This window comes from Ranitomeya imitator, chromosome 2 (genome assembly GCF_032444005.1).
Source record: "Ranitomeya imitator isolate aRanImi1 chromosome 2, aRanImi1.pri, whole genome shotgun sequence".
Classification (NCBI taxonomy): Eukaryota; Metazoa; Chordata; class Amphibia; order Anura; family Dendrobatidae; genus Ranitomeya; species Ranitomeya imitator.
The window spans coordinates 431,204,773-431,230,683 of record NC_091283.1 but is presented as its reverse complement, the minus strand read 5'-3'; positions in this window follow the sequence as shown (position 1 = coordinate 431,230,683).

Here is a 25,911-nt window from a genome sequence, read left to right as displayed (position 1 = left end):
AAATGATGTGCATAAATGAAGGATCGCTTTAGTGTTCAGATAGTCAGATCTCTATGTTTGCAGGCTAGAAGAAGAGCTAGAGATGACAGTTTTCAGTCCCCGGACTACTTAAATTCAATCAGTCAGCCAAATGGATACAAACAATAGGTCACCTTTAATGAAGAGCCACTTCTTTGAAGTTGAAGTTGTTTGAAGTCATTGCCATCTACTGGGTATTGAGGCTTCTTGTATGTCACCGACAGAAAAAAATAACCCTTAAGTATGATTTCTCTTGGAAGCAGAGATATGGTGAGATAAGTTATGCAGAGGATCATCAAACACGTTCCCTAGATCCCCCAACGGGACAGCACAGGATTATCACATTGGAGCCAAGTGTTGATTGAAATATGAGACATTTAATCAAATCTCCATGAAGTGGCTCATGTTCTTGCTGGCAATCAGACACCATTTGGAGACATTAAATTGATACTGTCACCGAAACAGTCATCTAATGAGGGTGGTTAGTAAATGTCTGCTGCTGTCACTGCCAGAGCCCAGGGAGATGCCAGAAATGTAGTTCCCGCTTTAATTAAGGGTTCATGCTTTGAAACCGCTTAAAACATCTGGAGAACCCGGCTCAGCCGGTCTCAGGAGCAATGACTGCCAGTGATTGTACTTGGCTGCACGACGACGGCTCTTTGCTCGTTTGCTCAAAGTTTGTTTGCAAATGTTACACCATCTGCTGCAAAGAGCGCAGCAAGAAAATGTTTGTGATTACTGTAAAAATGAAATGATAACCAACCTGGAAAATCATGGCCTAGGGATGGCGATGACATTTGTGAGCCAATTCAATTCTTCCAATTTTATAATTCATTCTTAGGGGGCATTAAAGGCATCACTTCTTGGACAGAATATTGAATGGCACATTAAATGGATTATCCGGAACTTTCTTTTTTCCTTTGGAGCTAAGAACTTACCAGCAGGTTGTTGACAACTACCTGCCTGTTCTGCCCTGCAACAATATTTCCTTGCTACGGCGGCGATCCACCTACTTTCTTTGACCTCATATAGAAAGAGCATCTCTTTCTCTTCTGATCTGCTCTGTCTTCACTGACAATGTCATGTTGATTGACAGTCAGCTCCCCGCAATTAGGTAGCAGGGAGCCGACTGTTAATCAGCATGACATCAGCCGTGACAACCCATCAACAAAGCAGAGAGAAAGTCAAGCAGGAGAATCGTCCTGAGGAGCGGCCCATAACCACTCTGAAGCAGAACATACCGTTGCACGGTTAGCTCTTATTTTCTTAGGAGTAAAAAGATAACCTACATAAGCAGCACAATTGGGTTCTCTAAAGGATCAAAGCATTGGCAGGCCAATATGAAAAAAATAAATAAATATATAAGATATAGATATATTTCCAGACAGGTACTTTAAAATCTCGAGATTTATTACGTCACACAACACAATGATGAACTAGCACAGTGAATATGATTCTTTAGTAATACACTACATACCATAGTTACAAGGCATGATTATGGACTCTTGACTGTCTCCTTTCTCATCTCCTACAACTCTTCCACAAGGCTTTAGCCTAATATTTTATAGTTGTTATATGTATATATATAAAGTGGCTGTGAACGGTAGTTGTGACCCAGCTGCTGTCCAGTTTCACTCTGGCACTTTACAGACTAGGGGTGTCCCAGTTCCAGTGTGCTGAAGGGTGTGGGGTGCATCACGCTCACTTGTAGGCCTTATGTCTCCGTTGCCTCTAGACTTCCATCCTCAGGAGCTGCTGCACATAATGCATGGGACACCAAGTTCTCCTCCCTAGAACAACTCCTCGTCTGTTCTGCCACCTGTTTGTTCTAGTCTACCCCAAGCCTGCTGGCTCCAATCAGCTTCAGGGATTTGATGAGAGCATATACAGTATAAAGGTGTACCAGGAAACTCTAATTTATAAAATTCTTTATGAAATGCATGACAAAAAAATTGACATAAAACCAGTTAAAAAGCAGATGAGCCAGTATGCTCAATAGTGAGCCAAAAATGTAGCACCACAGCCTGACAGGAGAACCTGTTACAATGGCAGCAAGCAGAGTATATCATATAGTAAGCAGGTAACACTTCAAAACTATCATAATCCCAGTGTAAACATGATACTGCTAATTAAGTGCTAAAGTGCATAGTGCATATGATAGAAACACAAGGAGGAGACCTAAGGATGTTACCAGTACATTATAATGTAAACAGCTATGTTACAAAGTTTAAAACATGGTTTACCTGTGAAGCACCAACGGTGCTACTTCCACAACGTGCGTTTCGGCAGCATGCCTTCGCCCTCTGACCATGAGATCCATGACATGAAAAAAAAATTGAAATCGGATTGGATCGGCTGATATCCAAAAAATATCCAAAACTCGCCAGATTGTGCCTGACGGCAAAAACCTGATGTGTGAAAGCAGCCAGATATATTGATAGATACATCTATGTATCTATAGATATATCTATAAATATATCTATAGATAGATATATCCATAGATATATAATAGAAAGGCTGATGTTTCTAAGGCTACTTTCACACTTGCGTTTTTAGCAATGCATTGTTTTGGGAAAAAAACGGATCCTGCAAATGTGCTTGCAGGATGCGTTTTTTACCCATAGACTTGTATTAGCGACGGATCGCGACAGATGGTCACACGTCGCATCCATCATGCAATGGATCCGTCGTGTTTTGGCGGATATTCAGCACGAAAAAACGTTTCGTCCGCCATTTTCCGCCCCTTGAAAAACTGCATTCGCTACCCACGTCGTGTACATCGGTACGTTGGCCCGACGCATAGAGACGGACCCGTATCGACACAAGTGTGAAAGAGGCCTTAATGAGCGTTGAATTTAAAAAAAAAAAAAAAAAAACGGGAAAAAAACGGCGTGGGCTCCCGCGCAATATCTGTAGCCTGCTATGAATATCAGCCCGCAGCTGTCTGCGTAGCCTTTACTGGCTATTAAAATAGGGGGACCCCCCAAAAAAATGATGTGGGGTCCCCCTATATTTTATAGCCAGAAAGGCTACGCAGACAGCTGCGGGCTGATATTCATAGCCTAGATAGGGGCCATGGATATTGCCCCCCCGGCTACAAATACCAGTCTGCAGCCGCCCCAGAAATGGCGCATCTGTATTGATCCAGTACTATTAAAGGGTTAATAAAACACACACATTAGGAAAAAAATTTTTTAATATTCTTCATTTAACCATACTTACCATACTTCAGCGCCTGCAAAAAACGTAAAATAATAAACCGTATACTACCTGTCCGCCATAGTCCAATTAATAGCGAGTGTCCCACGACGATCTTCCCTATAGAACAGTGACATCGGGTGGTGTAACTGCTCTATAGGACCCTCAGTGACACACTGACAGGAGACAATGGCTCCTGCAGTGCATCACTGAGTTAACCTTAGGACAAAGTCTCACTTTATGGCAATTGCTGCATGGGAAAATTTCTCATACAGCAATACCAAAAGTGAGACTAGGGACTTTTTTTTTTTACAGCGGCGGAGGAATACAGTGTGGAAGGATACCTTCCTTCTGTCATTGTGTTCCTGTAGCCCCTAGAGAGCGGTCGCATCAGCTGATGCTGCCATCCTCTACGGGAGATCGTCGTGGGAAAATCGTGGATTTCTGCGGACAGGGAGTATATTGGTTGTTTGTTATTTTCATATATTTTTACAGATGACACTGGCTTCTGGGAACAAAGTGACAAGTAATGGTGAGTATGAACTCTATGTTTAATGTACTGTATATGTATTGTATGTAATGTATGAATGTACTGTACGTAGTATGTATGTAGTATGTATGTAGCATGTATGTCTGTAGCATGTATTTAGTACGTATGTAGTATGTATGTAGTATGTATTTTTTTTTTTTTTCATAGGCTAATGTGTCAATCACTGTCACTGTAGTAGGCAGAGCACACATGCACAGAGCCCCGCATGCCGCATAGAGCCCCGACACGCCGCACAGAGCCCCGGCACACACACACAGAGCCCCGGCACACACGCACAGAGCCCCGGCACACACGCACAGAGCCCCGCATGCCGCACAGAGCCCCGGCACGCCGCACAGAGCCCCGCACGTGGCACAGAGCTCCGCACGCCGCACAGAGCCCCGGCACACACGCACAGAGCCCTGCATGCTGCACAGAGCCCCGGCACGCCGCACAGAGCCCCGGTACACACGCACAGAACCCGGGCACACACGCACAGAGCCCTGCACGCCGCACAGAGCCCCGGCACGCCACACAGAGCCCCGCATGCCACGTATGTAGTATGTATGTAGTATGTTTTTTTTTTTCATTCAACACATTAGCCGGGTGATGGGACTACTACTGTCCCATCATTGGCTAATGTGTCAATCACTGTTACTGTAGTAGGCATCGTCCGATGGGACTTGTAGTCCCATTGGACGATGCCTACACACAGGCACAGAGCCCCGGCAGCCCGCACAGAGCCCCGGCACGCCGCACAGAGCCCCGCACACCGCACAGAGCCCCGGCACACTGCACAGAGCCCCGCATGCCGCACAGAGCCCCGCACGCTGCACAGAGCCCCAGCACACATGCACAGAGCACCGCATGCTGCACCGAGCCCCGCACACCGCACAGAGCCCCGGCATGCCGCACAGAGCCCCGGCACACATGCACAGAGCCCCGCACGCCACAGAGCCCCGGCATGCCACACAGAGCCCCGTACGCTGCACACAGCTCCGCACGTTGCACAGAGCCCCGGCACACACGCACAGAGCCCCGGCACACACGCACAGAGAATCACATGCCGCAAAGAGCCCCCCACGCCGCCCAGAGCCCCGTCACACGCACAGAGCCCCGCATGCCGCACCGAGCCCTGGCAGGCTGCACAGAGCCCCGCATGCGGCACAGAGCTCCGCACGCTGCACAGAGCCCCGGCACACACGCACAGAGCCCTGGCACGCCGCACAGAGCCACGGCAGGCACGCACAGACCTCCCCATGGTCACACACAGACCCTGCCCACACACACATGCAGTCTCTGCCCACGCACCACCCACACTCCATTATAGTGCACCATTGCACTATAGGAACTTCCAATTCCAGTATCCGAAATCACAAAAGTGTCGGAACTCTGTATCGGAATTCCGATACAGCGAATATCGGCTGATACCCGATATTTGCAGTATCGGAATGCTCAACACTGGTCACAACCCAAGCATTTGAAATGCGCAGCCCATGGGTATTTGTCCAGAGTAGTAATGAGCATTTTTGTATCCCTAATAAAACCCAGTAAGGTGCTGACTTGGGTTGAGCGGAACGGATCGGACAAATTCAAAAATCGCCGACTTTCGGCAAAGTCAGGTTTCATGAAACCCGACCCGATCCTAGTGTGGGATCGGACATGAGGTCGGCGATCTGCGCGCAAAAGTGGCGTTTCGTATGACGCTTTCAGCGCCATTTTTCAGCCAATGAAGGAGGATGCAGAGTGTGGGCAGCGTGATGACACAGGTCTCGGTCCCCACCATCTTAGAGAAGGGCATGACAGTGATTGGCTTGCTTTCTGCGGCATCACAGGGGCTATAAAGGGGCATGCACGCCGGCTGCCATTTTACTTCTGCCGATCTTAGCATAGGGAGAGGTTGCTGCAGCTTCATCAGAAGAAGGGATATAGTTAGGGAGGGAAGATTAACCCCCAAACCGCTTGTGCTGTAGTGATTTCCACTGTCCAACACCATACCTCCCAACTTTTGAAGCTGGGAAAGAGGGACAAAGTTAGCGGCGCTATGCACGCCGCGGCAAATTTTGGGCCACGCCTCTGACCATACCCATTCACTAGTCACACCCATATCCACGTCTTAACCACACCCATTTAGCACTGCTGATCACACTGTTCATAAAGAATAATTATAAACAAAAAAATATGGCCACACAGTGCTCCATACTGTATAATGGCCACACATGATGCTCAATACTGTATAACGGCCACACAGTGCTCCATACTGTATAATGGCCGCACATGATGCTCCATACTGTATAACGGCCACACAGTGCTCCATACTGTATAATGACTGCACATGATGCTCCATACTGTATAATGACTGCACATGATGCTCCATACTGTATAATGGCCACACATGATGCTCAATACTGTATAATGACCCCACATGATGCTCCATACTGTATAACGGCCACACAGTGCTCCATACTGTATAATGGCCGCACATGATGCTCCATAATGTATAACGGCCACACAGTGCTCCACACTGTATAATGACTGCACATGATGCTCCATACTGTATAATGGCCACACATGATGCTCAATACTGTATAATGACCCCACATGATGCTCCATACTGTATAACGGCCACACAGTGCTCCATACTGTATAATGGCCGCACATGATGCTCCATACTGTATAATGGCCACACAGTGCTCCATACTGTATAATGACTGCACATGATGCTCCATACTGTATAATGGCCACACATGATGCTCAATACTGTATAATGGCCACACATGATGCTCCATACTGTATAATGGCCACACATGATGCTCAATACTGTATAACGACCCCACATGATGCTCAATACTGTATAACGGCCACACATAATGCTCCATACTGTATAATTGCCGCACATGATGCTCAATACTGTATAATGACCCCACATGATGCTCCATACTGTATAACGGCCACACAGTGCTCCATACTGTATAATGGCCGCACATGATGCTCCATACTGTATAATGGCCACACAGTGCTCCATACTGTATAATGACTGCACATGATGCTCCATACTGTATAATGGCCACACATGATGCTCAATACTGTATAATGGCCACACATGATGCTCATACTGTATAATGATCGCACATGATGCTCCATACTGTATATTGGCCGCACATGATACTTCGTACCGTATAATGGCCACACATAGCTACTCCTACACACGCGGCTGCGCTCCGTACACTTTGCATACACGGCTCCGCTCCATACACACGGTTCCACTCCATACATCTCAAACACACACGGCTCTGTTCCGTTCACCTTGTACACATTCAGCTCCGCTCCATACACCTCATACACACACGGCTCCGCTCCATACATCTCGTACACACGGCACTACGTACACCTCATACACACACCGCTCCGCTCCATACACATTGCAGAAGCTACTCCGCTCTGTATACCTTGCACACATACGGCTCCGCTGCGTACACCTCATACACATACGGCTCCTCTCCATACATCTCGTACACACACGGCACTACTCCGTACTCCTCGTACACACACGGCTCCGCTCTATACACATTACACACACTGCTCCGCTCCGTATACCTTGCACACATATGGCTCTGCTCCGCACACCTCGTACACACGTGGCTCTGCTCTGTACACCTCGTACACACGTGGCTCCACTCCATACACCTTTTACACTCTGCTCTCATCCGAACACCTCTTACACGACTCCGCTCCGTACACCTCGTACACACGCGGCTGTGCTCCATACACCTCTTACACACGACTCCGCTCCGTACACCTTTCACATGCTGCTCCGCTCCGTACACCTTGTGCACACGCGGCTGTGCTCCGTACACCTCATACACATGGCTCCGTACACCTCGTACACACGACTCCGCTCCGTACACCTTGCACACACGCGGCTGCGCTCCGTACACCTCATACACACGCGGCTGTGCTCCGTACACCTCCTACACGCGGCTGTGCTCCATACACCTCCTACACACGCGGCTGTGCTCTGTACACCCCTTACACACACGGCTCCGCTCCGTACACCTTTCACACGCTGCTCCGCTCCGTACACCTCATGCACACGGCTCCGTACACCTCGTACACACGCGGCTGCGCTCCGTACACCTCATGCACACGGCTCCGTACACCTCGTACACACGCGGCTGTGCTCCGTACACCTCTTACACACGACTCCGCTCCGTACACCTTGTACACACGCGGCTGTGCTCCGTACACCTCATACACATGACTCCGTACACCTCGTACACATGACTCCGCTCCGTACACCTTGCACACACGCGGCTGCGCTCCGTACACCTCGTACACACGCGGCTGTGCTCTGTACACCTCCTACACGCGGCTGTGCTCCATACACCTCCTACACACGCGGCTGTGCTCTGTACACCCCTTACACACACGGCTCCGCTCCGTAAACCTTTCACACGCTGCTCCGCTCCGTACACCTCATGCACACGGCTCCGTACACCTCGTACACACACGGCTGCGCTCCGTACACCTCATGCACACGGCTCCATACACCTCGTACACACGCGGCTGCGCTCCGTATACCTCATGCACACGGCTCCGTACACCTCGTACACACGCGGCTGTGCTCCGTACACCTCTTACACACGACTCCGCTCCGTACACCTTTCACATGCTGCTCCGCTCCGTACACCTTGTACACACGTGGCTGTGCTCCGTACACCTCATACACATGGCTCCGTACACCTCATACACACGACTCCGCTCCGTACACCTTGCACACACGCGGCTGCGCTCCGTACACCTCGTACACACGGCTGTGCTCCATACACCTCCTACACACGCGGCTGTGCTCTGTACACCCCTTACACACACGGCTCCGCTCCGTACACCTCGTACACACGCGGCTGTGCTCCGTACACCTCATGCACACGGCTCCGTACACCTCGTACACACGCGGCTGCGCTCCGTACACCTCATGCACACGGCTCCGTACACCTCGTACACACGCGGCTGCGCTCCGTACACCTCATGCACACGGCTCCGTACACCTCGTACACACGGCTCCGTACAACCCTTACACACACGGCTCAGCTCCATACACCTCGTACACACACGGCTCTGCTACATCCACCCTGTAAACACCTCCTGACCACACACATACGCTGCCTTACCCTCCTCCGGCGCCATGGCAACCAGCAAAGTCCTGTACACGGAGGTCCTCCTCCCGAATCCGATCATGTGACCCCTGACTCCTCCCATCCTGTGACCTCATCACAGGTCCTGTGCACAGAGCAGCCATTATGTGCTGCTGTGCTGGCCGGGTGCAGGGAGCTCTCAGCTGACCGACCGGGTGATTCACATACCTCCCAACCAGTGCGGGACAATTAATGTCCCGCCCGGGATCGCGGGGCTGACTGTCAAAATCAGGACAGTCCCGCTGGATCCGGGACGGTTGGGAGGTATGTCCAACACCACCATTTTTTTGCAGAGACAGTGGAGGCTATATTTTTGTGCATCAGCTCTGTAGCTTATTAGGCTGCCTTATAAGGCTCCCTGATAGCTGCATTGCTGTTTGCACACTGCTGTTCAAACCAACTGCTTTTTTAAAAGCAAAAATCATGTTGCTTCTTTCTGCACAGTTATCTTGTTTATTTGTCCACACTTTTGTGTGCAGCAGTCCTTTTTATTGCTGCCATACTTTTCCTGAGATCATTGTAGGGAGATAGAAATTGTACTACAGTCCTTGTATGTTTTCATATATCTTCCAGCCACTTTCTGCCACTTACATTGTGTTGTTTTATGCACTGGGCCTGGGTTTTGGTTCAGTCTCCCCCCAAAAAAAGTGAGCTTCAAATTCTCACAAAGTGGATATACTTCAGTCCTGTTAGTTTGTCGTATATCAGCCGGCCACTTTCTGCCACTTAGATTGCGTTGTTATATACACTGGGCCTGAGTTTTGGTTCAGTCTCCCCCCAAAAAAGTGAGATTCAAATTATCACAAAGTGGATATATTTCAGTCCTGTTAGTTTGTAGTATGTCAGCCAGCCACATTCTGCCACTTACATTGTGTTGTTTTATGCACAGGGCCTGAGGTTTGGGTCAGTCTCCCAAAAAAATAAGTGAGATTCAAATTATCACAGTGTGGATATATTTCAGTCCTGTTAGTTTGTAGTATATCAGCCAGCCACTTTCTGACACTTACATTGCGTTTTATGCACAGGGCCTGAGTTTTGGTTCAGTCTCCCAAAAAAAAAAAGATTTAAATTCTCAACAAGTTTATATACACTTTCTACCTTGTTTCACAGTACCATATAACGGTTGTTATTTTGGTTAGATTTTCCAAAAAATGAGGAGGTCTGGTGGAAGTGCCCGTGGGCGAGGGTTGCCAGCTGGTACTGTTGGTGCTGGTGGTAGTGGCAAAAGCACAATAGCCCCTAAGGCTGGAGGTGTTGAGCCAGCGTCATCGTCTGGCTACACAAGGCCTCAAAGGCTCCCTTATCTGGGAGTAAAAAAACAGCTTTTAAAGCCGGAGCAGCAGGAAAAAGTTTTTGCTTTCCTTGCTGACTCAGCCTCCAGCTCTTTCGCCTCCTCTTCAGAAAGTTCCAAATATAAAAGCAGCGAGTCGTCAGTGGATGCTCCCGGTCAGGAACAAGACGTTTCCTTGTGTCCTTCACCCAAACCAAAAGTGAAGGATGCGTCAGGCGGCACTACAGGTTACTCCATGGAGCTCTTTACACATACCATGCCTGGGTTAGAAAGGGAAATTGTTAACTGCCCATTACAAGATGAATCGGACATGGAGTGCACTGATGCACAGCCACAGCTAGATTATTATGCTGTTCCATTGATTCAGATCACTACATTGCCCTTGCAGTGTACTGAGCCAGAATATGACCCTGTTGAGACTATGGTGCCCCGTCCTGAACAATATAGCACCTTACACGGTGACACAGAGGAAGGTGCACATGACATTGAAGAGGAGGTGATAGATGACCCAGTTGTTGACCCAGAATGGCACCCATTGGGGGAAGAGGGTGCCGCTGCAAGTAGCTCAGAAGCGGAAGAGGATGATCCGCAGCAGCCATCTACATCGCAACAGCTGTCATCTGGCAGGCCCGTATCAGGCCAAAAACGTTTGTCAAAAACAAAAACAGTTTTAGGACAGCGTGGCCATCCGGAGAAAGTAGCACAGCATGCAATGCCTGAAAAGGTATTCCATAGTAGGAAGAGTGTAGTGTGGCAATTTTTAATCAAGATCCAAATGATCAGTCAAAAGTTATCTGTAAGAAATGCTCAAAGACCTTTAGCAGAGGGAAGAATCTCCAAAATGTAAATACAACTTGCATGCTTAGACATTTAACCAGCATGCATTGCAAGCCTGGACCAACTACCAAACGTCCCGTACCGTTGGTGCACCTGCTCAGAATGAAGGTAGTCAGCAACACAACATTGCTTCCCTTACTATAAGGCCACCGGTTAGGACACCACCAGCCGCAAATGTGGATGTATCATCGCAAGGCCAAAGCAGTCAGTGAATCACAAGGTTACTGGTAGGAAACACTGTATGTAGGCCAACATCAAGAATACCATCACCAACCCTCTCTCAATCCGTCATGTCCACCACCACCACCGCTAGTTCCACCATATGCAGCTCTCCACTCCAGCTCACCCTACAAGAGACTCTCGTTAGGAAAAGAAAGTACTCATCCGCGTACACAGGGTTTGAACGCCCACATTGCTATACTAATATCGTTAGAGATGATGCCCTACCAGTTGGTTGAAAGCGAAGCTTTCAAAGACCTGATGGCCTATGCAGTACCATGCTATGACCTACCCAGTCGGCACTTCTTTGCGAGAAAAGCCATCCCAGCCCTCCACCAGCATGTCAAAGACCACATTGTCCATGCACTGAGGCAATCAGTCAGTGGAAAGGTGCACCTCACAACAGATGCATGGACCAGTAGGCATGGCCAGGGACGTTACGTGTCCATCACGGCGCACTGGGTTAATGTGATGGATGCAGAGTCCACAGGGGACAGCCATAGTGGGACAGTTCTGCCTAGCCCACGGTCTAGGAAGCAGTTGGCTGTAGGCATTTGCCACCCCTCCTCCTCCTCTTACTCCTCCAGAAGCGAAAGATGGTCCACAGAGCACAGTCGCACGACCACTCCATCCGCAGCTGCCAGTGTTGCACATGAGGTGTCCCATTATCGATCAGCTAGTGGTAAGCGTCAGCAGGCTGTGTTACAAATGAAGTGTTTGGGCGACAGCAGACAGCGCGGAAGTACTGCCGAGTACTTGCAGCAACAAACTCAGTCATGGCTGGGCAGTGTACATCTTGAGGCAGGCAAGGTAGTCAGTGATAACGGAAGGAATTTTATGGCTGCCATAGCCCTTTCAGAACTGAAACACATACCTTGCCTGGCTCACACCTTGAACCTGGTAGTGCAGTGCTTCCTCCAAAATTATCCGGAGTTACCAGCCCTGCTCCTGAAGGTGCAAAGACTTTGCTCGCACATCCGCCGGTCGCCCCGTACACTCCAGCCGTATGCTGAACCATCAGCGATCGCTGAATCTTCCCCAGCACCGCCTAATAATCGACGTTGCAACAAGGTGGAACTCAACATTGCACATGGTTCAGAGGCTATGCGAACAGAGGCGTGCTGTGATTAATTTGTGGGAGGATACACATACACGGGCAGACAGTTGGATGGCAGACATGGAGTTGTCTGGTGTACAGTGATCGAAGCTCCAAGACCTCTGTCAAGTCCTTTAGTGTTCTAAGGAATGCACATGGCTGATAAGTGCAGACGATGCCATCTTAAGCATGAGCATCCCACTAATGCGTCTGCTGATGCAAAGTTTGACGCACATTAAGGAGCTAGCGTCTGCAGCCGAGGAGGAGGAAAGCCTTGATGACAGTCAGCCATTGTCTGCTCAGGGAACTCTCCTGGACGAGGTGGCGGATGAAGAGGAGGAGGATGATGGGGATGAATATTTATGTGAGGAGGATGCTTCTCAGGGGGCAATACAAACTGGCGGCATTGCAAGGTCGGGTACAGGGTTTTTGCGGGACACAACTGATGTTGATTTGCAAGAAAGTGCTCCTCAACCACCACAAGCAGTGAATTGACACCTGGAACATTGGCCCACATGGCTGAGTATGCCTTGCGTATCCTTAAAAGGGACCCCCACATTATCAAAATGATGACCGATGACGATTATTGGTTGGCCTGCCCCCTGGATCCACGATATAAAGGAAAATTACAAAATATCATGCCACATGAGAACCTTGAGCAAATATTGGCTACCAAACAAGCAACTCTTGTAGACCGTTTGGTTCAGGCATTCCCAGCACACAGCAGCGGTGATGGTTCTCACACGAGCCATAGGGGGCAACATGGAAGAGGTGTTAGAGGTGCACAAATCCGAAGTGGCGTTGGACAAAGGGGTTTTATGACCAGGTTGTGGAGTGATTTCGCAATGACCGCTGACACGACAGGTACTGCTGCATCGATTCAAACAAAGTGACAGGATACAGCATTTGTCCAGTATGGTTACAAACTACTTTTCCTCCCTTATTGATGTTCTCCCTCACAGGTCATTCCTTTTTGATTACTGGGCATCAAAAATAGACACCTGGCCAGAATTGGCAGAATATGCATAACAGGAGCTCGCTTGCCCTGCTGCTAGTGTGCTATCAGAAAGAGTCTTCAGTGCTGCTGGTTCAATACTGACTGAAAAAAGGACACGTTTGGCTACCCAGAATGTTGATGATCTAACCTTCATTAAGATGAACCAATCATGGATTTCAAATTATTTTGCCCCACTTTCCCCTGCTGACACATATCTTGCCGGAAAAATGTCTTGCTTTTGGCCTCCTCTTACTGACTTCTCCAATTCCTCCATTTACAGCTGCTGAATGTCCACCATAGGCCATTTTTATACCTCCCTAAATGGTCTGACTCCCCCCACAGGGCCGTGGTCACCACATGGCGCAAGCACCTGTGCGAGTACCATTTGCCTGGACAGGTGGGTGTGCCGACTCTTGGGCGAGAGCACTGGCACAGGGACCCTCATAGTACAATGAAGTGTCTCTGACAGTGTTGGTGCACAACCAACGTCAGACACACCGTTGTAATATGTGGGGCCCTGTGCCAGTACCGCCGTCCACGAGAGAGTGTTCCCCCAGCTCGAACAGTGCTCTACCACTTGCAAAACTTACCTCTCCCTGCTCCCCCACTGTGTAGTCTGTGCTGTTAAATCCTTCAATGGCACTGCCAATACAAATTTGTTGAAATGATAGAAGATAGTTAAAAAATACAGGGGCCCTGGCCTCCATTTAGACCAGTTAATACTTTGCGCCTACTACCACTGTCTGCTACTCAGCAGAGGAGCCCACCCCTGTACCTAGCTATGCCACCTGTTTAGTCCTGTTACCAATTTTGAATTGCATTTAGCCTACTTTATTATTTGGGCCTACTAACTGTGTCTGCCACTCATTACAGTTGTCCTCCACTGAACAAAGCAATGCCACCTGTTTAGTCCTGTTACCAATTTTGAACTGAATTTAGCCTACTTTAAGATTTGGGCCTACTAACTGTGTCTGCCACTCATTACAGTTGTCCTCCACTGAACAAAGCATTGCCACCCGTTTAGTCCTGTTAACAATTTTGAACTGCATTTAGCCTACTTTATTATTTGGGCCTACTAACTGTGTCTGCCACTCATTACAGTTGTACTCCACTGAACAAAGCATTGCCGCCTGTTTAGTCCTGTTACCAATTTTGAACTGCATTTAGCCTACTTTAATATTTGGGCCTACTAACTGTGTCTGCCACTCATTACAGTTGTCCTCCACTGAACAAAGCAATGCCGCCTGTTTAGTCCTGTTACCAATTTTGAACTGCATTTAAACTACATTAATATTTGGGCCTACTAATAACTGTGTCTGCCACTCATTGCAGTTGTCCTCCACTGAACAAAGCAATGCCGCACGTTTAGTCCTGTTAACAATTTTGAACTGCATTTAGCCTACTTTAATATTTGGGCCTACTAACTGTGTATATATAACTCCAACCCAAAAGTGGGCCTACTAACTGTGTCTGCCACTCATTACAGTTGTCCTCCACTGAACAAAGCAATGCCGCCCGTTTAATCCTGTTACCAATTTTGAACTGCATTTAGCTTACTTTAATATTTGGGCCTACTAACTGTGTCTGTCTCTTATTACAGTTGTCCTCCACTGAACAAAGCAATGCCGCCCGTTTAGTCCTGTTACCAGTTTTGAACTGCAGTTAGCCTGCTTTAGTATTTGGGCCTACTAACTGTGTCTGCCACTCATTACGGTTGTCCTCCACTGAACAAAGCAATGCCGCCCGTTTAGTCCTGTTAACAATTTTGAACTGCATTTAGCCTACTTTAATATTTGGGCCTACTAACTGTGTCTGCCACTCATTACAGTTGTCCTCCACTGATCAAAGCAATGCCGCCTGTTTAGTCCTGTTACCAATTTTGAACTGCATTTAGCCTACTTTAGTATTTGGGCCTACTAAATGTGTCTGCCACTCATTACGGTTGTCCTCCACTGAACAAAGCAATGCCGCCCGTTTAGTCCTGTTACCAATTTTGATCTGCATTTAGCTTACTTTAATATTTGGGCCTACTACTAACTGTGTCTGCCACTCATTACAGTTGTCCTCCACTGAACAAAGCAATGCCGCACGTTTAGTCCTGTTAACAATTTTGAACTGCATTTAGCCTACTTTAGTATTTGGGCCTACTAACTGTGTCTGCCACTCATTATAGTTGTCCTCCACTGAACAAAGCAATGCCGCCTGTGTAGTCCTGTTACCAATTTTGAACTGCATTTAGCCTACTTTACTATTTGGGCCTACTACTAACTGTGTCTGTCTCTTATTACAGTTGTCCTCCACTGAACAAAGCAATGCCGCCCGTTTAGTCCTGTTACCAGTTTTGAACTGCAGTTAGCCTACTTTAGTATTTGGGCCTACTAACTGTGTCTGCCACTCATTACGGTTGTCCTCCACTGAACAAAGCAATGCCGCCTGTTTAGTCCTGTTACCAATTTTGAATTGCATTTAGCCTACTTTAAGATTTGGGCCTTCTAACTGTGTTTCCCACTCATTACAGTTTACCTCCGCTGAACAAAGCAATGCCGCCCATTTAGTCCTGTTAGGAATTTTGAACTGCATTTAGCCTACTTTAGTATTTGGGCCTACTAACTGTGTCTGCCACTCATTACAGTTGTCCTCCCCTGAACAAAGCAATGCTGCCCGTTTAGGCCTGTTACCAATTTTGAACTGCATTTAGCCTACTTTAATATTTGGGCCTACTAACTGTGTCTGCCACTCATTACAGTTGTCTTCCACTGAACAAAGCAATGCCGCCTGTTTTGTCCTGTTACCAATTTTGAACTGCATTTAGCCTACTTTATTATTTGGGTCTATATCTGTGTTTCCTCCTCATCCTGCCCATTGCTCAGCCACTGCTAGATGAGTCTGCTGGTGCATTGACTGTTGTGAATTCTGTGGTCAAGCTCCCTCCTGTGGTCATGAGTGGTACTTCGGCTGGTTCTGTCTATGAGCTTCCTCTGGTGGATGTGAGTGGGGCTGCGGCTTCTGAGTTTCCTTCCTCAGGTGACGAGGTTAAGTCGTTAGGTGCTGCTCTATTTAACTCCACCTAGTTCTTTGTTCCTGGCCTCCAGTCAATTTTCCAGTATTGGTCTTGCTTTCTCCTGGATCGTTCTTGTGGCCTGTCTGCCCTGCATAAGCTAAGTTTTGCTTGTGTTACTTTTGTTTGCTAGATTTTCTGTCCAGCTTGCTATATTGGATTTTCTTGCTTGCTGGAAGCTCTGAGACGCAGAGGGAGCACCTCCGTACCGTTAGTCGGTGTGGAGGGTCTTTTTGCCCCCTCTGCGTGGTTGTTTGTAGGTTTTTGTGCTGACCGCAAAGCTATCTTTCCTATCTTTGGTCTATTCAGTAAGTCGGGCCTCACTTTGCTAAAATCTATTTCATCTCTGTGTTTGTATTTTCATCTTAACTCACAGTCATTATATGTGGGGGGCTGCCTTTTCCTTTGGGGAATTTCTCTGAGGCAAGGTAGGCTTATTTTTCTATCTTCAGGGCTAGCTAGTTTCTCAGGCTGTGCCGAGTTGCATAGGAAGCGTTAGGCGCAATCCACGGCTACCTCTAGTGTGGTATGATAGGATTAGGGATTGCGGTCAGCAGAGTTCCCACGTCTCAGAGCTCGTCCTATGTTAGTAACTATCAGGTCACTTTGTGTGCTCTTAACCACTAGGTCCATTGTGGTTCTGAATCACCTGTTCATAACAGTACTGGAGGCCCAAAGTACTAATGCTTCTCAATAGAGGGAAAAGAGAAGTTCTGAGACCATTTTTTTTTCTCTGTACTGTGTTTTGTCTTTCTTTTCCCCTAGACATTTGGGTGGTTCAGGACACAGGTGTAGTGATGGACATTAAAGATCTGTCTTCTTGTGTGGATCATCTCACTGCAAGAGTACAAAATATTCAAGACTTTGTGGTTCAGAATTCTATGTTAGAGCCAAGAATTCCTATTCCTGATTTGTTTTCTGGAGATAGAGCTAAGTTTCTGAGTTTTAAGAATAATTGTAAACTGTTTCTGGCTTTGAAACCCCGCTCCTCTGGTGACCCAGTTCAACAAGTTAAGATCATTATTTCTTTATTATGTGGCGACCCTCAAGACTGGGCATTTTCCCTTGCGCCAGGAGATCCTGCATTATGTAATATTGATGCGTTTTTTCTGGCGCTCGGATTGCTGTATGATGAACCTAATTCAGTGGATCAGGCAGAGAAAAATTTGCTGGCTCTGTCTCAGGGTCAGGATGAGGTAGAGATATATTGTCAGAAGTTTAGGAAGTGGTCTGTGCTCACTCAATGGAATGAATGTGCGCTGGCAGCAATTTTCAGAAAAGGTCTCTCTGAAGCCCTTAAGGATGTCATGGTGGGATTTCCTATGCCTGCTGGTCTGAATGAGTCTATGTCTTTGGCCATTCAGATCGGTCGACGCTTGCGTGAGCGCAAAACTGTGCACCATTTGGCGGTATTATCTGAGCATGGACCTGAGCCTATGCAGTGTGATAGGACTTTGACCAGAGCTGAACGGCAAGAACACAGACGTCAGAATGGGCTGTGTTTTTACTGTGGTGATTCCACTCATGCTATCTCCGATTGTCCTAAGCGCACTAAGCGGTTCGCTAGGTCTGCCACCATTGGTACGGTACAGTCAAAATTTCTTTTGTCCGTTACTTTGATCTGCTCTTTGTCATCCTACTCTGTCATGGCATTTGTGGATTCAGGCGCTGCCCTGAATTTGATGGACTTGGAGTATGCTAGGCGCTGTGGGTTTTTCTTGGAGCCCTTGCAGTATCCTATTCCATTGAGAGGAATTGATGCTACGCCTTTGGCCAAGAATAAGCCTCAGTACTGGACCCAGCTGACCATGTGCATGGCTCCTGCGCATCAGGAGGATATTCGCTTTTTGGTGTTGCATAATCTGCATGATGTGGTCGTGTTGGGGTTGCCATGGCTACAAGTCCATAACCCAGTATTGGATTGGAAATCAATGTCTGTGTCCAGCTGGGGTTGTCAGGGGGTACACGGTGATGTTCATTTTCTGTCTATTTCATCATCCACCCCTTCTGAGGTCCCAGAGTTCTTGTCGGATTACCGGGATGTATTTGATGAGCCCAAGTCCAGTGCCCTACCTCCGCATAGGGATTGTGATTGTGCTATCGATTTGATTCTTGGTAGTAAGTTTCCTAAAGGTCGACTGTTTAATTTGTCTGTTCCTGAGCACGCCGCTATGCGGAGTTATGTAAAGGAATCCTTGGAGAAGGGTCATATTCGCCCGTCGTCGTCGCCATTGGGAGCAGGGTTCTTTTTTGTGGCCAAGAAGGATGGTTCGCTGAGACCTTGTATTGATTACCGCCTTCTAAATAAAATCACGGTCAAATTTCAGTACCCCTTGCCGCTGCTGTCTGATTTGTTTGCTCGGATTAAGGGGGCTAGTTGGTTCACCAAGATAGATCTTCGTGGTGCGTATAATCTTGTGCGTATTAAACAGGGCGATGAATGGAAAACAGCATTTACTACGCCCGAGGGCCATTTTGAGTACCTGGTTATGCCATTCGGGCTTTCTAATGCTCCATCAGTGTTTCAGTCCTTTATGCATGACATCTTCCGAGAGTACCTGGATAAATTCCTGATTGTATACTTGGATGATATTTTGGTCTTCTCAGATGATTGGGAGTCTCACGTGAAGCAGGTCAGAATGGTGTTCCAGGTTCTGCGTGCGAATTCTTTGTTTGTGAAGGGGTCAAAGTGTCTCTTTGGTGTTCAGAAGGTTTCATTTTTGGGGTTCATTTTTTCCCCTTCTACTATCGAGATGGACCCTGTTAAAGTTCAGGCCATTTATGATTGGACTCAGCCGACATCTCTGAAGAGTCTGCAAAAGTTCCTGGGCTTTGCTAATTTTTATCGTCGTTTCATCAATAATTTTTCTAGTATTGCTAAACCGTTGACTGAGTTAACCAAGAAGGGTGCTGATGTGGTCAATTGGTCTTCTGCTGCTGTGGAAGCTTTTCAAGAGTTGAAGCGTCGTTTTTCTTCTGCCCCTGTGTTGTGCCAACCAGATGTTTCGCTCCCGTTCCAGGTCGAGGTTGATGCTTCTGAGATTGGAGCAGGGGCTGTTTTGTCGCAAAGAAGTTCTGATGGCTCGGTGATGAAACCATGCGCCTTCTTTTCCAGGACGTTTTCGCCTGCTGAGCGTAATTATGATGTTGGCAATCGAGAGTTGCTTGCCATGAAGTGGGCATTCGAGGAGTGGCATCATTGGCTTGAAGGAGCTAAGCATCGCGTGGTGGTCTTGACTGATCACAAGAACTTGACTTATCTTGAGTCTGCCAAACGGTTGAATCCTAGACAGGCTCGTTGGTCGCTGTTTTTCTCCCGTTTTGACTTTGTGGTTTCGTACCTTCCGGGCTCTAAAAATGTGAAGGCGGATGCCCTGTCTAGGAGTTTTGTGCCCGACTCTCCGGGTTTGTCTGAGCCGGTGGGTATTCTCAAAGAGGGGGTAATTTTGTCTGCCATCTCCCCTGATTTGCGGCGGGTGCTGCAAAAATTTCAGGCTAATAGACCTGACCGTTGCCCAGTGGAGAAACTGTTTGTCCCTGATAAATGGACGAGTAGAGTTATCTCTGAGGTTCATTGTTCGGTGTTGGCTGGTCATCCTGGAATCTTTGGTACCAGAGATTTGGTGGCTAGATCCTTTTGGTGGCCGTCTCTGTCGCGGGATGTGCGTTCGTTTGTGCAGTCCTGTGGGATTTGTGCTCGGGCTAAGCCCTGCTGTTCTCGTGCCAGTGGGTTGCTTTTGCCCTTGCCAGTCCCGAAGAGGCCCTGGACACATATCTCTATGGATTTTATTTCGGATCTCCCCGTCTCTCAAAAAATGTCGGTCATTTGGGTTGTTTGTGATCGCTTCTCTAAGATGGTCCATTTGGTACCCTTGTCTAAATTGCCTTCCTCCTCTGATTTGGTGCCATTGTTCTTCCAGCATGTGGTTCGTTTACATGGCATTCCGGAGAACATCGTTTCTGACAGAGGTTCCCAGTTTGTTTCGAGGTTTTGGCGAGCCTTTTGTGCTAGGATGGGCATTGATTTGTCTTTTTCCTCGGCTTTCCATCCTCAGACAAATGGCCAGACTGAACGAACCAATCAGACCTTTGAAACATATCTGAGATGTTTTGTTTCTGCCGATCAGGATGATTGGGTGTCCTTTTTGCCTTTGGCTGAGTTCGCCCTTAATAATCGGGCCAGCTCGGCTACTTTGGTTTCGCCGTTTTTCTGCAATTCTGGTTTCCATCCTCGTTTCTTTTCAGGGCAGGTTGAGTCTTCTGACTGTCCTGGTGTGGATACTGTGGTGGATAGGTTGCAGCAGATTTGGACTCATGTGGTGGACAATTTGACATTGTCTCAGGAGAAGGCTCAACGTTTCGCTATCCGCAGGTGCTGTGTGGGTCCCCGACTTCGTGTTGGGGATTTGGTTTGGTTGTCATCTCGTTATATTCCTATGAAAGTTTCCTCTCCTAAGTTTAAGCCTCGTTTCATTGGTCCGTATAAGATTTCTGAGGTTATCAATCCTGTGTCTTTTCGTTTGACCCTTCCAGCTTCTTTTTCCATCCATAACGTATTCCATAGGTCATTGTTGCGGAGATACGTGGCACCTGTGGTTCCATCCGTTGATCCTCCTGCCCCGGTTTTGGTTGAGGGGGAGTTGGAGTATATAGTGGAGAAGATTTTGGATTCTCGTATTTCGAGACGGAAACTCCAGTACCTGGTTAAGTGGAAGGGTTATGGTCAGGAAGATAACTCCTGGGTCTTTGCCTCTGATGTTCATGCTGCCGATCTGGTTCGTGCCTTTCATTTGGCTCATCCTGGTCGGCCTGGGGGCTCTGGTGAGGGTTCGGTGACCCCTCCTCAAGGGGGGGGTACTGTTGTGAATTCTGTGGTCAAGCTCCCTCCTGTGGTCATGAGTGGTACTTCGGCTGGTTCTGTCTATGAGCTTCCTCTGGTGGATGTGAGTGGGGCTGCGGCTTCTGAGTTTCCTTCCTCAGGTGACGAGGTTAAGTCGTTAGGTGCTGCTCTATTTAACTCCACCTAGTTCTTTGTTCCTGGCCTCCAGTCAATTTTCCAGTATTGGTCTTGCTCTCTCCTGGATCGTTCTTGTGGCCTGTCTGCCCTGCATAAGCTAAGTTTTGCTTGTGTTACTTTTGTTTGCTAGATTTTCTGTCCAGCTTGCTATATTGGTTTTTCTTGCTTGCTGGAAGCTCTGAGACGCAGAGGGAGCACCTCCGTACCGTTAGTCAGTGCGGAGGGTCTTTTTGCCCCCTCTGCGTGGTTGTTTGTAGGTTTTTGTGCTGACCGCAAAGCTATCTTTCCTATCCTCGGTCTATTCAGTAAGTCGGGCCTCACTTTGCTAAAATCTATTTCATCTCTGTGTTTGTATTTTCATCTTAACTCACAGTCATTATATGTGGGGGGCTGCCTTTTCCTTTGGGGAATTTCTCTGAGGCAAGGTAGGCTTATTTTTCTATCTTCAGGGCTAGCTAGTTTCTCAGGCTGTGCCGAGTTGCATAGGGAGCGTTAGGCCCAATCCACGGCTACCTCTAGTGTGGTATGATAGGATTAGGAATTGCGGTCAGCAGAGTTCCCACGTCTCAGAGCTCGTCCTATGTTAGTAACTATCAGGTCACTTTGTGTTTTCTTAACCACTAGGTCCATTGTGGTTCTGAATCACCTGTTCATAACAATTGACCCAGACCACTACATTCCCTTTGCACTCTACACAGCCAGAATCTGACCCTGCTGAATGTCAGCTTCCCCTTCCCGCATACTATACCACGTTACACGGGGACAAAGAGGAAGGTGCAGATGAAAGTGCAGGTTCCTTCATCAGGTGTGGGGGGCATACTCGTTGGCGACGTCACTGGCACAGGGCCCCTCATAGTACGCAAAAGTGTCTCTGCCAGTGGGAGGCATTTCCTGGGCTCACGAAAATCTTGAGCCAGCCCTACCCCCCCACAACTTTAGCCAAATGACCCCCAGTTTTCCATGCCTAACTATTATTATAAAGTAAATTAAGATTGACAAGCTTAAGTAATAAGAATTGATGTTTTTGGCATTAAAATGGGCACTGTAGGTGTTTCCTGTCCTCCACTCACTGCCGACTTTGATTCCCCATTGACTTGCATTGGGTTTCATGTTCAGTCGGCCCCCCGACTTTTCGCAATAATCGGCCGATTTCACCTGACCCGACTTATAGATTCAAAATACAAAGATAAAGAAATCAAACATACACATATTTGGTATCACCGTGTTCATTTGGTATCTCCGTGTTGAGAATCGCCCAGTCAGTCTATCAATATATAGAAAATAACCCGATTGCTAGACGGCGTAACAAGAAAAAAAGTAAAAAAAACACCAGAATTATGTTTTTTTGGTCACCGCAACACTGCAATAAAATGCAATAATGGGTGATAAAAAGATCGTATCTGCAACAAAATGGTATCATTAAAAACGTTAGCTCAACGCACAAAAAATAAGCCCTCACCTAACCCGAGATCATGGAAAATGGAGACACTACGGGTATCGGAAAATGGAACAATTTTTAATTTTTTTATTTTAACAAACTTTGGATTTTTTTTCACCACTTTGTTAAAAAAGATCCTATACATGTTTACTGTATATGAACTGGTAATGATCTGGAGAATGATAATGGCAGTTTTATGAAAGCTGTTGAAGGAAAGAGCGCAAATAGTGTCTTATCTGAGAAGGTTAAAGGGTCAAACCAGATGTAGCTGAGTTGAAACATTGTGGTGGTTGTCAGCACTCCCATAAGAATTAATGGATTGGAAGTGCACATGATCAACCCCTGCTCCATTCACTTTAATCTCTCCCCTGGTTTTTAGGATTTTTGGGGTCCAAGAGGTATGACAACCTTCACCTCCCCCAGCGATTAGTAAGTTAGCCGTCTCTTTGATTGGGCATGACTTCCAAAATTGAGAATACCCTTTTAATGCTGCTCAAGATATGAGAATGAAAATTGTGTTTTTTGTTTTCTTAATAAAGTAAAAAGAATGATAAGTGATACATTTAACTGTGATACATCTGTCTGAGCTTCTGTATCATAGAACATGTCATGATCCATGGATGATATGCCACCCTTGTCTCTGTATAGTCCATTATCTAAGCCTGAAGTGAGGGTGGTCTGAAGTGTCAATGTTTGATGAGATTTTGAAAGAGAGAAAAATTGATGGCTGTAATAGCAGCACGGAGTATAGGCATGACGCTGGCAGCTCCAGGAGCGAGTAAAAGCATGGTAAAAATAGAATGTGAAAGGATACATTGTAATACAGAAGCCATTGTTAGGCATTGCAACTGGAGTGTCTATGATGAATGGGTTTGGAGATGTTAGGTGCAATTTTCTCTGGAGTAATCAACGAAAATGTGATTGAATGGGCAGAAAAATACAAAAGGGTCCTAAAGAGGCAGAGCTAAAGCCCATTACACTATGGCAACAATAACCTACTATTAAACTTCTGACGAATGTCATTGTCTCTTCCACCTCAATATTCCACTGTATCACCAAGAACATCACAATTTGATTCTATAAACCTCCATGGCCCGGAAATAAAGAAGACAAGTCGTTCGTCAATGTCAGATACAATAAGGTCTGTAATGTCAACTTTGGAGCTTTTCAAGTAAAGACAAATCAACAGTCACAAGTCCGTCTCTTATCACTTAATCCTCTAACTCAATAAGAAAGTCATTTCAGCCCCAAAGCGGACGCATCATTGTCCTCTTACATCTAGATGAATTCTTTAAAAAAGAACGATGTCTAATGGCCACAGACCTCTTTACAGACATTGTATCTTATCATTCTCTGCAGCTCGGGTTACATTTCCACATCAATTAAAGCAGTTATCCAGGACTGTTAGGGTACCGTCACACAGTGGCATTTTGATCGCTACGGCGGCACGATCCGTGACACTCCAGCATCGTAACAATATCGCTCCAGCGTCGTAGACTGCTGTCACACTTTGCAATGTACGACGCTGGAGCGATAATTTCATGACGTATGTGCGATGTAGAAGCCGTTGGTTACTATGCGCACATCGTATACAATATCGTGCACACCTTTGTTACACCATGCGATCATGCCGCCACAGCGGGACACTAGACGACGAAAGAAAGTTTCAAACGATCTGCTACGACGTACGATTCTCAGCGGGGTCCCTGATCGCAGGAGCGTGTCAGACACAGCGAGATCGCTGGAACGTCACGGATATATCGCTGGAACGTCACAAATCCTGCCGTCGTAGCGATCAAAATGCCACTGTGTGACGGTACTCTTAGTATTTTTGCATCTGGGGCTAAGAACTAACAGGCCTGGCTAATGATATCTGCCAGCTAAAAGTGGTCAAGTAATGTTTTTGCCAGCAATCCCTTTGCTTCTGTTGATGTCATGTTGACAGGACATCTTCTCTTATCCTTTGCTCTGCTGACAGCCAGCTCCCTGCTGCCTAACTGCGGGGAGCCGGCTGTCAGTTAGCATGACATATGCAGTGACACCCCCCATCAAAAGAGCAGACTGGAAAAGCTGCTCTGTTGGCAAGAGGTGAAATGAAGCAACAGAATCGCTGGCTAGGCCGGCAGAGATCCCCACCAACGACTACCTGCCTGTTAATTTTTAGACCCATACACATAAATAATAAAAGTCCTGGATAACCCTTTTAAAGACTTGGGGCCCAATTCCTCCTTTTTTTTTCTTATTTAAATCATTTTTTTTTGTCTTGTGGTATTCGCTGATCTTTTTGTTCTTAAAGTGGTTGTCCACTACTCGGACAACCCTTTCTCAATCAGCATTTTCATACGCTGAGTGTGAAGCCGGCCTTAGACTCATCTCCACTGCCAACGCTGTTTCAGTGGTGTCAGCACTCACTCTGCCAGGGATTCTTATGTCATGTGATCCCTGCACCCAATCAATGCTGACTACACTCTCGCCATCTTCAGTTGAATCAGGCATAACAAAGCAAGTGAGCAGCCAATAGTCACAGTTGAATCTGCTGTAAACATCTGCAAACCCCAAACCTTGCCCACACTAATGAACATAAAATAATAACAGCTGAACACAAGAGAGGCTCAAATTAAAAGAAGAGTTTGACATAAATGAAAAACAGATGAAACACATCAAAAGTAGTCAAACAAATGTAAAAAAGCAAGGATGAAGAGGGCCCATTGGCCCTAATTCATTAAACGAAATCTCCTCCTTGGTCAGGCCTCATCTGGAATTAGGAACTATGTCCAGTTCTGGGCATCATATTTTAATAAAGACATCGAAAAACTGGAGCAAGTTCAGAGAATAGCTACCAGGATGGGGAGCAGACTGCAAACTATGTCCTACGAGGATCGGGTAAAAGATCTGGGAATGTTTAGCTTGAAAAAAATAAGGCTAAGAGGAGACTTAATAGCTGTCTACAAATATCTCAAGGGCTGTCACAGTGTGTCATCATTTTCTCATTGGCACATGGAAAGACGAGAAGCAATG